Below are 13,066 nucleotides of genomic sequence, written 5' to 3' on the forward strand. Positions count from 1 at the left end.
AAAAACATATTCATATTCATTATCATTTTAAAGTTCAATTTAAACATAAATTAAACATCTAACTTTTACAAAAGAATCCTATAATTAAATACAACATTTAGAAATATAAATTTAAACATTTAGACTTTTATGCATGATTAAAATAGAGAGAGAAAGAGAGGGAGAGTAGGTAATTTGAGATAAAACGAGTTAGAGAGAGAATAGATAATTTGAGAGATAGAGAGTAGGTAATGATAGAGAGAGCGTAACGTGTGAAAGAAAGAGAGGGGGGTAATGTGTGTGTGTGAGAGAGAGAGAGGGGGTAACATGTGTGTGTGAGAAAGAGAGGGATAATGAGAGATTGAGAGAGAGTGTGTGTAATGAAAGAGATGGTAACATGTACATGTGTGTGTGAGAGAGAAGGGGGTTTTATTGTTGATTTTCATCTAGGGTTTATTGTTTGTTAATTTTTTAGGGTTTGTTGTTCGTTTATTTTCTATGGTTTATCGTTCATTTTTTTCTATTTAGGGTTTAGTGTTTGTTTTTTTGTTCAGGGTTTATTGTCTATTTTTTGTGTCTAATGTTTATTGTTCGTTTACGTTTTTGTTTTTTGTTTTTTTCCTACGGTTTAAACACTATTCATGTTTTTTGTTTTTTTCCTACGGTTTTTACTATTCATGTTTTTTGCAATATTTAAAAACTAAAAACTATTTTAAACATGAAATAAAATAAAAGACGATTTTCAAACTTTAAAACATAAAAATTAAAAAATAACAATACATTAACATTTTTTTACGAAAAATAATAAAAATAAATAAAACAGAATATAAAAAATAAAACTAACTCAAAAACGTCTACCCGTTTTCCAAATAGTGAAAATGATGAAAAATGGTGTAAAAGAAAAAAAATACATTTCAAAAATGGGCGCCCGTGAAATGTATTTTTTTTCTTTGAAACCATTTTTCATCATTTTCATTGTTTGGAAAACGGGTAGACGTTTAGCTTCGGGCACTCGCTACTAAATGGGCGCCCGAAGCTAAATGGGTGCTCGATTTGTAAAAATCGGTCACCCGTTTCTAGCGGGCTCTTTTCCCAACCCGCGGACTTCCGTGGGATTAGGACCCAACTTTGTGCGTTTACCCAAATTGATTTTGACTTTTCTTCTTTATTAGAAGTGATAATTTAAAAACATATTTTTCTTGTACTTTCAAAATTCTATTAAACTATAGATTATTATTTTTTATTACAATATACATCATTTAAGATTCAAAAATGTTTTTCAATTTTAAAGGGGAAGAGGGCATGATTTTTTTTAACTTCAAACTTTGAATCTTGTTTCAATCTTGTTTCACTATTTTAATACTTAATTCAACTTATTTTATATACAACCTAACAAAATATAGGAAAAATGTAAACATTAAGTCTTTTTAATTATAGTGGTCTAGATCCATCTTGATCTAAACATTTTTTTTGTCCTCAACTAATCATAGGTATGATTCTATCTTCTAGTTCAAAATGTGGTTTCGATCATATCAGTATAATTGAAACATAGTATTTTACTTATATTAAATAACACTTGTTTCAAATAATATAATTATATTTTGTCTTGGGGTCCAAAATAGTAAAATTTACTATCTAAGATATCACATCAAACACAACCCCTATGATATTAGAAGTCATTTAAGGATCTTCACTATTTTGGAGAGTTTAAAATTATATTATATCAAGAGCAATAATATGGAATTGAATCAACTTTAAATAATCAAAATGGTTGGTATTAGTGATATTAATCCTAAGAAATCTTATAACTATGTATCTTAACTTATTGAGGCGTTGGAAGAGTTTAAATGGAGCATGGAGGGAGTGGAAGGGGTAGTGGTGTTAGGGGTTTCTGCAAGCACAGACATTGCTCGAGATGGAGGGAGCTTTTTGTTGGTCCCAGCTCTTTGTCTTTGCCAGTGGGTTGGGCCATTTCAGTCTTGGCTAGGTTTTTTGTGGTGCACAGGGGTGTGTGTGGGGTGGTGGTGTCTTCACTTGTTGTTTCCCCTTGCGAACCTTTCTCTGGGACCTGCCCATGGATGTCCTCATTGCGTACACTTTTGGCTTGTTCTCTCACATTTGGAGAGAGAGGTGGTACAGGTGTTGTTTTGGGTCTTGGCTTTCTGAATGATAAGGCTGAAGAGCGCCCCTGTTCTGGGTTGATTTTTTTCCCCTGTCACTCACTAATGCATCATTCTTGGACCTTTAGTATTTTTCAGTGAGCTGATCGATAGAGGACAAAGAGGTCTTTGGTTCCCCTCCTTTTGGGTTGTTGAAGGATAGTGCTTTTTTTCTCTCCTTGGTATTATCTCTATTTTCCTTCTCATGGGTTTTCTACAACTTTGTTTATAGAGGTGACCCCATCTCCTATAGAGGTGGAGATGTATTTTACTTGTGAACCCCTGAGTGGATGCAGGGAGTTGTGCTGGGTGACTAATTCTTTGGTCATGCATTGGAAGCTCCTTTGGAGGTGGAGCTCTCCTCCCATAAAGATGTGGGTGTTGTTGAGGATGATGTGGATCCCCCTTGTTCTCTTTTTTCTTGATTATGGATGGAGGCTTTTATGGTTTTATTCTATTATGGTTTTGGGAGCCATGCTAAAACCTAGTGCTTTTGGTCTGGGGAGCCTATTAAAACCCCATGGCATGGATTATCGAGGTTATGGGTTCCTTGTGAAAACCCTTGTTCTTTTGTATCAAAGGAAGGTTAAGGGAGAGTTGTTGATGTTATTTCTACTGTCTTCTTTCCTTTATATCCTTTGGAGGCAAAGATATTGAAAAGCATGTTGCTCACAATAGGGATCACTCTCAAGGATAAGGTTGTGGGATCTTGGATAAAAACCACAATTATGGTTGAGGGAGCCTTCTTCCCTATGTTCAAGTTTGTCTAAAATATTTTGGGGTGGCTTAGGCCTTCTTCTTTTGCCACCAATTTTGTAACACTTATTCTGTATTGTTAGGTTGTGGCTGGGATGATATATGTCTATGTTGTATCTTTCTGCAACATTCCTTTATTGGTTCTAGATCTGTGAAAAATCCAAGGGTTTCAAGTCCCTTTAAAAATTGTTGTATGGGGTTTTGGCTCCCCTCAAAACCTATTTTATCCCTAATAAAAAACTATGTATCTTCACATTATTATTTTACTAGTTAGTTACTATTTTATGTGACTCCAATAATTATGGATGGGAAAATTCAATGTCTGAAGTGAGAAAAAATATTTTTTTAATTAAATTTTATTTTCAAGGCATTTGGAATATTATTTGCAAGGTGGCATTGAGTGAGGAAGCATAATTTAGCCAATGATAACAATTTTGGACACTTGGAATGAATGAGAGGAAAGTATCACTAATTATAGTGGTGTAAGAAGCATTTATGATAATGTAAGAGGTGTGAGAAAACCTCTTTGATTATGGTAAGTAGTGTGTCTCTTTTTTACATATGTTACTAATCATTTCCAAATATTTTTTTCATACAAGCTCATATGAGCACAACCATGAAACTAATATTATATCATTTTTAGCAACCACACTAGAAACTACCTATGGAAGGCCAAGAGTTACAACTTAGAAATTCACTTCTTCTAGAAACCACCTCTACATTAAAAGGCAGTTAAATGGAAGGTCAATAGTGATAACTTAGAAATACATATCAGATGTCCCTTTGGAATTTGAACTTGGGTTTCCATAACGACAACTCAATGTTATAATCAATCAATTTTTTATCAATTGGATGAGTATCCTTTTTCATACATAACAAGTTGTTATTTTGTTTCTTATATTAATTTTTGCTATATATTGGATCTTATATTACAAGGAAACATGCATTGTTTCACATGTTGCAAAAGTAATAAAGTGATGTAGAAATTAAGAGGGAGAGGTTGTATTGTTGTAACTCTTTTGAAAAATGAATACAAGATTTGAATCTTTTTGGTTGAGGAGTATTCTCCTAAAAGGTTTTCTCCGTGTATATCTTCTATAATGATATGAATTTCATGTTTGGCTATTTTAGTTTCCATCAATAATTTATTGTTATTATGTACTTGGATGTTTTAATTGTGTAAATATACTTTCACTTGTAAGCCAAATCTTCTTTCATAAAAAACGTACTACATTTTAAACAATCTTGTGTGTCTTTATACTCTTCAAATCTTGTGAAAATTTGTAAAAGGTTTTGAGTTAGAGTTAAAGAAATTCCATATTTCAACTCTCCTACAATATAATATCAAAGAGATGTCTAAGCATCACAAAATCTTAGAAGAAGATATATGTTTAAGCATAAACATTTTGTGTTCTTATAAATAGAAAATAAAATCGTGACAAAATAAACATGATTGCACCATCTTGAAACTGTAGACACCTAAAATTGTCCTGTCTAATTAAATAAATATCTTTATTTATTTAATTACTTTAGCCTAATTCTTCTATTAATTAAATAAATTCTTATTTATTTAATTAATTCATTTATCCTCTTCTAGCCTTATTTCTTATTTAAATAAATACATTTATTTATTTAAATTATCCTTTTCTTAAATTAAATAAATATCTTATTTATTTAATTGATCCCACTTCATCTATTAATTAAATAAATCTTTATTTATTTATTTAATTCATTAGTGTTTCCTACCTATGACACATGTCATTCATCTCTTAATTCATACACTACCTACCCTCTCATTATTTTCTTATTTTCTCTACCTACCCTCTAATCATAGCTGACCATTTATCTTTTACACCTCTCAATCTTATCCCTCCATTTCTTATAGTGTCTTCTATATAAGAAGATGCTTCTTTTATTATCAACCCCAACTATGAACCCTAACTACCGGATCAATTGACTACCCAACGACGCTTTCGAACTTGCATATGCAATCAAGCCTACTTGCAACCACATTTCCATTCTTTGTCGAGCTCTTGTGCACATATAAAATCTGAGAGCAAATATATCAAGCAAAATCAATTGAGATAGGAAGAATGGAGATTCAAATCCTATTGGACATGTGATGGTATAATCTTTGTGATTTCATTTGATTTGCATTGTCTTAGGTAATCTTCATATGTTATGGTGGATCTTTGTTGTTGTTAGGCTAGCGTTTTGTGGTTGAATTCAATTAGTCTTTCAACATTGTTGTTTCCATTTTCACCATAAACAGAAACAAAACCACATATTATCACATCCCAAAACATAAGAAACATTAAAAAAAAATCAACAAAAATCATCAATTAAAATATAATATCTGAATTTGAAATCTAACAACCAAATACATAAAAAAAAAAAAAAATCAACAACAATAGATTAATATATTAGAATAATATAAAATAATTTTTTTTCTATGTTCTCATTTATTTCATGGCTTATCAACCGAACTCCATATAGTGGAAGAGCACCATTAGCCGATATAGCTAATTTTGTGCACCTAGAGATCCTAACGATACATCAAATTTCGACAATTTTCTTTGGTTGTCTTCATATGTGACTTAACTACCTATAGCTATTGTTTTGACTTTTGGGTAGTAAAGATGAGCATTGTGAGATCTCTTATGCATAGAAGAGTAAAAAATGATCATTTAGAAGTGTCGCCCAATTCCTCCTTGAAGATGTCACAGTAACCTTGCATTACAACCACCTCAAAAATTGCCAATACTTAAGCACAAATGCCCCAATAGTTGTGTGCTATAGGCACCAACAAAGTTGCACAACTCCTCTAATTAAAGTCTACAAATTTCAACTATTGGGGGTACAAGTGGGCAGCTATTGGTACATGTGAAATTTATTAATAAGCTTTTAGTTATCATTTTTTTGGTTTCTTTAAAGTTAGTAATCCAAAGATTAGATGAGCAAGGAGGGGACAACCATTAGAACATGGATGATAACCGAGCCCCTTCCCTTATTTAACTCTAATAAATATAGTTTGTCTTTATTAGAAGAAGAGTACCAATAGTTGTTATAGTACCAATAACTATGCACTCCTTGTGCACCCAACCCACAATTGCTAACTTTAAAGAAACCCAAAAAATGCTAACTAAAAGCCCATTAATAAATTTCACATGTACCAATAGTCACCCACTTTCTAGCATTTTGGACCATAATTGGCCCATATGTGGACGAATACTGGGACATTTGTGCATTACTACTAGGGCATTTGTGCATAAGTATTGACAATTTTAATTGCACGGTTATTGGGGCATTTTAAGTAGGCATCCGTCGACACTTTGAAATATGTACTTTTTGAGTCTTGTATGCATATTACTACCTAGACCGCAAAACAATAGCTATACCCAGTTAAGTCGCATACAGAGTCTGATGTACCGTTTAAGATCTATAGATGGACGAATGAATTAATGAGTTTTAATGATATCTACAAGACCATCAATCTATGAAACGAAGTTAACAGTTAACTGATATGCTTCCCCTACCATTATTTTCCCTCCCCCTACCATTATTTTCCCTCCCCCTAATGTCGATATTCCTTAAACAAGGCAAAAGCTCCTGGTTCTAAGAATGAATCCAAATACACTGGGAAAGCTGTAAATGCAGATTTGGCTTTTGCTGGGTGAATGACGATTCATTGCTTCCCAAATTTGTACCCAACGAAAAGTTGTCCCAACTCACCTCCTTCACAAGTTTTGCCGTGCATTTAATGATTTTGTCTGTCCAATTTCAAAACGACAACCTGCAAGTACCAGCTACGAATTAGGCATTCATTTTTGGTTGGCGTCATCTTGAAAGCACATTTATGGACTCAAATTTGCACGGACTAGATAAGACAAGGACGGCTGGGTTGAAGAGGACATCACCAAAAACAACTGGGTAACACATTTAATGATTCCCATATCCTACCTTTTTGGGGAAGAGCTCCAGATACAGAAGAAAAAAGTATGTCAGATTTTATACCTATTCATGGAAAGCTACCTGCACCTAAATTAAATCCATAAGTGGCTTTCATAGGTAAGTTTTTATTGTTAGGATTTGATACCTCAACCTTTCTTCCAGTGTGTACTTTATAATCATGTGATAGTAGATCATAAGGGGCACTGGCTATGCAGGCTGATAAAAAGTGCCACCTCCATCTATAGGAAATGGCTTTGCAGATAGATAAAAAGCAAGTTATATAAGGACTGTCTGCATAGCCATTTCCTCATCCATCATACATCTGAATCCGTACTTCCTACACGGTTCCTGAGCAAAAACTTTGCAGTACCAGAAGAGTTTGCAGACAATACAAAGAGTTTGCACCAACTTTTTTAATATTTAATTTTTTGTTTACAAAGTTTTTAATGTTTAATTTTATATATATTAAATTTAATTATATATAATAAATTAAAATTTTATAACATAATTATATATATAAATATTTTTTTGCACACATATATATATGCATGTGTGTGTATATGTGTATGTGTATGTGTATGTGTATGTGTCTAGGTATATACATACATACACGTACACATACACACACATATATATACTATTAAAATCTTATTTAGTTTAATTGTAATTATAATTTATAAGTTGTGATAATAAAATTAAATAAATTAGTTTAACTATAATGTAAATTATAATATATATTTTAATTTAAAAATTAATAATTTTTTATAAATCAAGAATTAATCAAACTTTATTATACCTTTGAAAATTTTTAATTTAATACGCAACATTTTTTTGTGTAAATTACATGAATAAATATTTTTTAATACTTTATATATAAATATTAATATTATCAATATTTTTAATATTCACATTGATTATAAATTTATTAATTTATTAATAAATTATATTTAAATTTCAATATATTACTTTAAAATTTAAAATTTTATGGATATTTGAAATTATTTGTTTATTAATAAATATTATATGACCATCAAAAATATTATTTTTCAAAATTTTATCTTCTTAATTAAACATAAAAGTGAAAGATATTTTTTTACTATACTAAATCAATACTTTTTAAACATAAAATAAAATAAAAAATTAAAATTAAAATTAAATATAAAAATTAAAAATAAATCTACTAGTTTGCCTATGAACCGTGTGGGACGTACAGATTTGGATGTATGATTGATGGAGGTGACACTTTTTATAAGGCTAGATAGCCAGTCCCGTCATAGGGTGGTGGCATGCTCATCAAACATCCTTTGAGAGTACTCTCTTCTTACTATTTTTTTTTATCGATAACATGTTTAATATTTGTATTGATTGAAAGGAGAAAATTACATGCCTTCAGCTGATCTGCAACTTTTCCACTATCATAAGACTATATGGGGTCTCGCCCCTACAAAACTCAAAATGAAACCCGAGACATAAAAACAATACCAGCTATGCCAACCACTAAGGTTACATTCCTTACATCAGTGAAAAACCACTAAAAAAAACAACGACCTACTAATAGAAAATTCCTCACGAAACCATCCTACCAGAGCAAGCCAAGGGCCTCCTCCTTGGAGAAATTGGGGATGGCATGACTGGGTCATGCATTAGACTACACCATCCTAACACTGGTCCTAGTTCCCAGCCATCCTCCTCGCAACTTGCTACGTTCCACGATCTTCGCAATCTTCTGTGGGATTTGATGTCACACCATCGGCCGCCCATCCTCACCAATCGAAGCCTATGACTTCACCGGGGTCTTCTTGTCGCACAATTTCACCCGCTTCGTTTGACCCATCTTCCGCACAAAGTCCAGTAGATCTCGCCACCCTTTCCTTACATCCTCCAACTGGGTTTCAACCGAGCGAGAGGCCGACCACACCACTAGAGGCTGCACTACATCATTTTGCCCACCTAAGTGCCTCCACGACCCTTGCTCCATTCGTAAACCCACACCAATCTCTGCACATTCCACCAACTCCACCAAGCCAACCGACCATTTTGGTCTTAGAACGAGAGATGCCACCCGCGTCACCTCCTCCCTTGAACCTCCCACCATCAATGCCAGTACCACAAACAAGAACAATACGACCAAATTAGTTCACGGGCGATAGTCAGTGTTCAGGAATTCATCTCCAAATATCAAATGAACAACCTTCCAAAATTCTTCCTCATCCACCCTAAATACATGCTTCAGATGATGACTTGAAATAGGGCCTTGAAAGGCAAGCATTTGGCCCAGAGTGAACAACGAGAAATTCACTTCCATCGTTCCTCTGCCACATAGCCTAGAAACAACGCTCGTAGAGGAAATTGAAATCCCTCTTCGAAATTCCAAAAACCGAGGACCATAATGTCCCAAACGTTGCCACCCCTTCCATTTATTACTCCGCATGCACCACCTCACAACGCACATCGCCAACAAAACCAAAGTACCATTCACTGTCATCATTGCACCTATGCCACCATTTTCTGTACTTGCTGCCATTACAGTGTACTCAATCCACATAAGCCTTCCCCACCCCTCAACATGCATATCTAAAATGGGTTCACACATAGCTTTTCACAACTTCTCGGGTTCACCTTTCATACTCAACACTTCTTCATACAAATTCTAAGGGATCCAAATCCCTTAAGTCTTCAAAGAAATTAAAATGTTCAGCCAAGGAACCATTTGCACCTACGTTCGAGAGCACATCAGCTTCTGCATTCACTTCCCTTAGAACGTGCGATACTTTAAAGTCCTCGAACCCAATCAGAATGTCTTTTATTCTTCTGATATGTTTATCCAGTTGCCAAGCATCCATCCTACCCCTAGCGATGTCATTCACCACTATCGGGGAGTCCCCTTCAAGGTGTAGTTTTTTCACCTCCAATTTTTTTGCCATAAGAATTGCTTTAATTACCGCCTGACACACAACTTCATTGTTAGTGCCATCCACCAATCTCCTTGCTCCAAATGCTAAAATACTACCTTTCTCATCTCGAGCAATGACCCTTGCACCGAAGGTCCCGAGATTCCCCCTGGATGCCTCGTCAAAGTTGATTTTGATCCATCCCCTATCTGGTGGCATCCACACACGACTTTTTTCAACAACCCTAGGAGGATAAGCCCTCAAAAGCCCATTAGCAAGCCTACTCTCTTCTTACTATTATCACCTAAGTTATTTAGACAATCAAGCATACACACATCTTATTAGTTTTGAGTTATAAATGTTGTGCTAGGTGGCATTTTAAGGAATAGGTGTAAGCATGGTCCTATGAGCAAGATGAAGAGATAACATATAATATGTAAAAGGAAAGAAGAGACTTAAAGCATGAGAACAGTTCAAAATTGTGAAAATCATTATCTTTTATAAGGTGAGTACCATGAGAGTTGTTGAATAGTTTGTGAATTGTATTGAGTAAGAAATAGTCAATCTAAAATTATGGATTTGGATGCTAGAAGTGTGGGGGGTGGTGGAGGAGCTCGATAGTCATACATGGTGGCGATTAGTGAGCTAATGATGAATTTGATGTTAGACCCAAGATGTTATTCCTATGGGGATTAAGGTGTGTTAGCCTTTGAGAGTCCTAGCACAAGATTTTTCCAATACCGATGATGATATGACCCTTGTATACGTTGATCTTATCCAATGGGACCAACAAGAGACATGTAGTCTAGATGGTTTTGAGAATGTTGAAACAATTGAAGAATTTTTTGAGCTCCATGAGGATATAACACAAGGTGATCACAAAGAAGGGTTTTCTATTGACTTGGACTCCATAGCATATTTTGGGGAGTCAACTACATCTTCCAGTTACAAAATAAAAAATTAAAAAAAATTTAAAAAATGATAAGAATAGGTCCCTTGGTGAAAATCGCAAGGCACCTTTAAACCATAAAAAAAGTAAAAACAAAGGATGTATTTGTGGGTGAAAACCTCTCTGAGGTGCCCAAGGATGGAAGATTGGACATACCCCCATCAAGTCAAGACATATCACCATTTCTTGTAGAGATGAATGAGGAAATCAACTTGGGTACACCTAACAACCCTAAATTCATCCACTTCACATCTTCATTATCAGAACAGGAAATGGTAGAATTATCAAATTTTTCATTGAAAAATAGATCAACTTTGCGTGGTCTTATCCAATCAATAGTGAAAACATGGATATCAATAGTATCACTATTTGAACTGTTTCCTTCAAATTTCATGTTAAGACCCCAAAATAATTTTATCCAAGCTTGAGGACATGTTTTGATAGGAGGGGGAATGTTTTCATGTTTATCTTCTATAGGTAAGTCATCGGGGTCAATGAAGACATTGTCTAAGGCATATGAAGTGGAAGAGTAAGAGTCTCACTCCTATTCATTTGAGCCAGTTTCAAGATGGGAAATATCAGGTTTCAATTCATCATTGGAATCATGCCCCTTTTTGCACAAAGTCACTTAGTAGATGAGATTCTGATTCACAATGGTACAAAGCCCAACCCCAAAGTTTTGTGTCTCATTTTAGGTATGACTGGCTCTTCTCCTCCTTCTTTGTTTGGACCCAAACCACTATGTATGCCCATCATATCCTTTTTTCTACATTATAGTGAAACCTTTTCCATATTGTTCCATGGGCAACATGACAGGTGTTATGTCTACTTCATCTTTATAGAGCCAATCTGACACATCTTCATCTAGAGTTTCCTTATTCAATTTGCCGCACTTTGGAAATGTGGTGGGGGTTGATATTGGATTATAGTCTTAGGTTCTTGCGCAAAAGATGTGGTTCCCCATGTGATTTTGGTGAGACGGGCATCTTACCAATGAGAAATGTTTGGGTCATGGAATACTCTCCATCCATGTACTAAGAGGAGCTAGAAGAAGGTGCTTCTTTGTTTATCGGTGCTTGTTGTTTAGGAGTAATTTTTAGGTTAGCACAAAACTAGAAAGGATTGGGATCTCCCAAAATTTTAATCTCACCTCCATTATATGAAAACTTCAGACATTCATGATAAGTGGAAGGAACTTCATTTATCACATCGATCCAAGGGCGACCTAGAATCATGTTATATGGAAGGTCCAGGTCTAAAAATTGCAACAAAGTATTCTTTGTCATGGGACCCACTCTGATAAGCAAAGTGATCACTCCCTTAGATGGGCGCTCAACATCATCATAAGATTTTATTGTTATCCTTCTAGAAGGATCTATGTCACTTTTATAAAATTTGAGAACAATTATGACTCTTAGAGTGCAAATGTTTAGGCCCGCTACACCGTCTACCAAAATTTATGTGATTTTACAATTATGGACAAACACCTCAAGGTGTAAAGGATCATTGTGGTGTGATTTACAATGAGGGATGTCATTATCTACAAAAGCAACATGTTGGGAGGTGGCAAGATGTCCTATCCTAGCTTAAAATTGGTCAACATCAATGTCTGTGGACACCGTCGACTCAGTTAGAGCTTTGTTCAAGATAGCTCTATGTATGGGAGACATTCTCAACAACTCAATGATTGATATTTGTGTAGGTGTTTTTTCCATTGGTCAAGTAGATTATACTGACTCATGGGGGTTGGCTTAGGAGGGTTTGAAGGGGCTCCTTTTAAGACTAGCTTGGACCAACGAGAAGCCATTGCACATGGGGTGATTTGTTCTTTAATCCTTATAGTCGATACATGATTGTCTGATGCACTAAAGCAATTAATGATGTAGTTTTGAGAAGTGCTAATGTAATTTTTGTTGCCATTTTGGTTTGAGTTTGAAGTGGAGGCTTTTCCCTTGTCACGATCAAGTAAGGGAGTCTTAAAAATAGTATGAAAGGGAGTCTTAAAAATTGTATGATTGGCATTGGAAGTTCCAATAAGAGAATCAACCTCAATTACACCTTGATTGAGAAAATCTTGGATAAGATGATTCAATTGAAAACATGATGCCATTTTGTGCCCTTTGGACCGATGACACTCATAATATGCATTGGCATTCCACCTATGTGATTTTATTGGTGGTTCCTCCTTTATATATGGAAATTTAATGAAATTGGCCTAAATCAATAGTTTCATAACTAATTCAATTGGCTTTCCCAATGGTGTAAATTGTTGGGGTGGTGCATCCCTTGACCTGAAAATCTTACGTTGTTGACTTTATTGTTGGCCTTGTTGTTGGATTGCATTAGTAGCATGATTAGGAGCCTGGATATTATGAGCACTT

Source organism: Cryptomeria japonica, chromosome 10, assembly GCF_030272615.1.
Source record: "Cryptomeria japonica chromosome 10, Sugi_1.0, whole genome shotgun sequence".
Classification (NCBI taxonomy): Eukaryota; Viridiplantae; Streptophyta; class Pinopsida; order Cupressales; family Cupressaceae; genus Cryptomeria; species Cryptomeria japonica.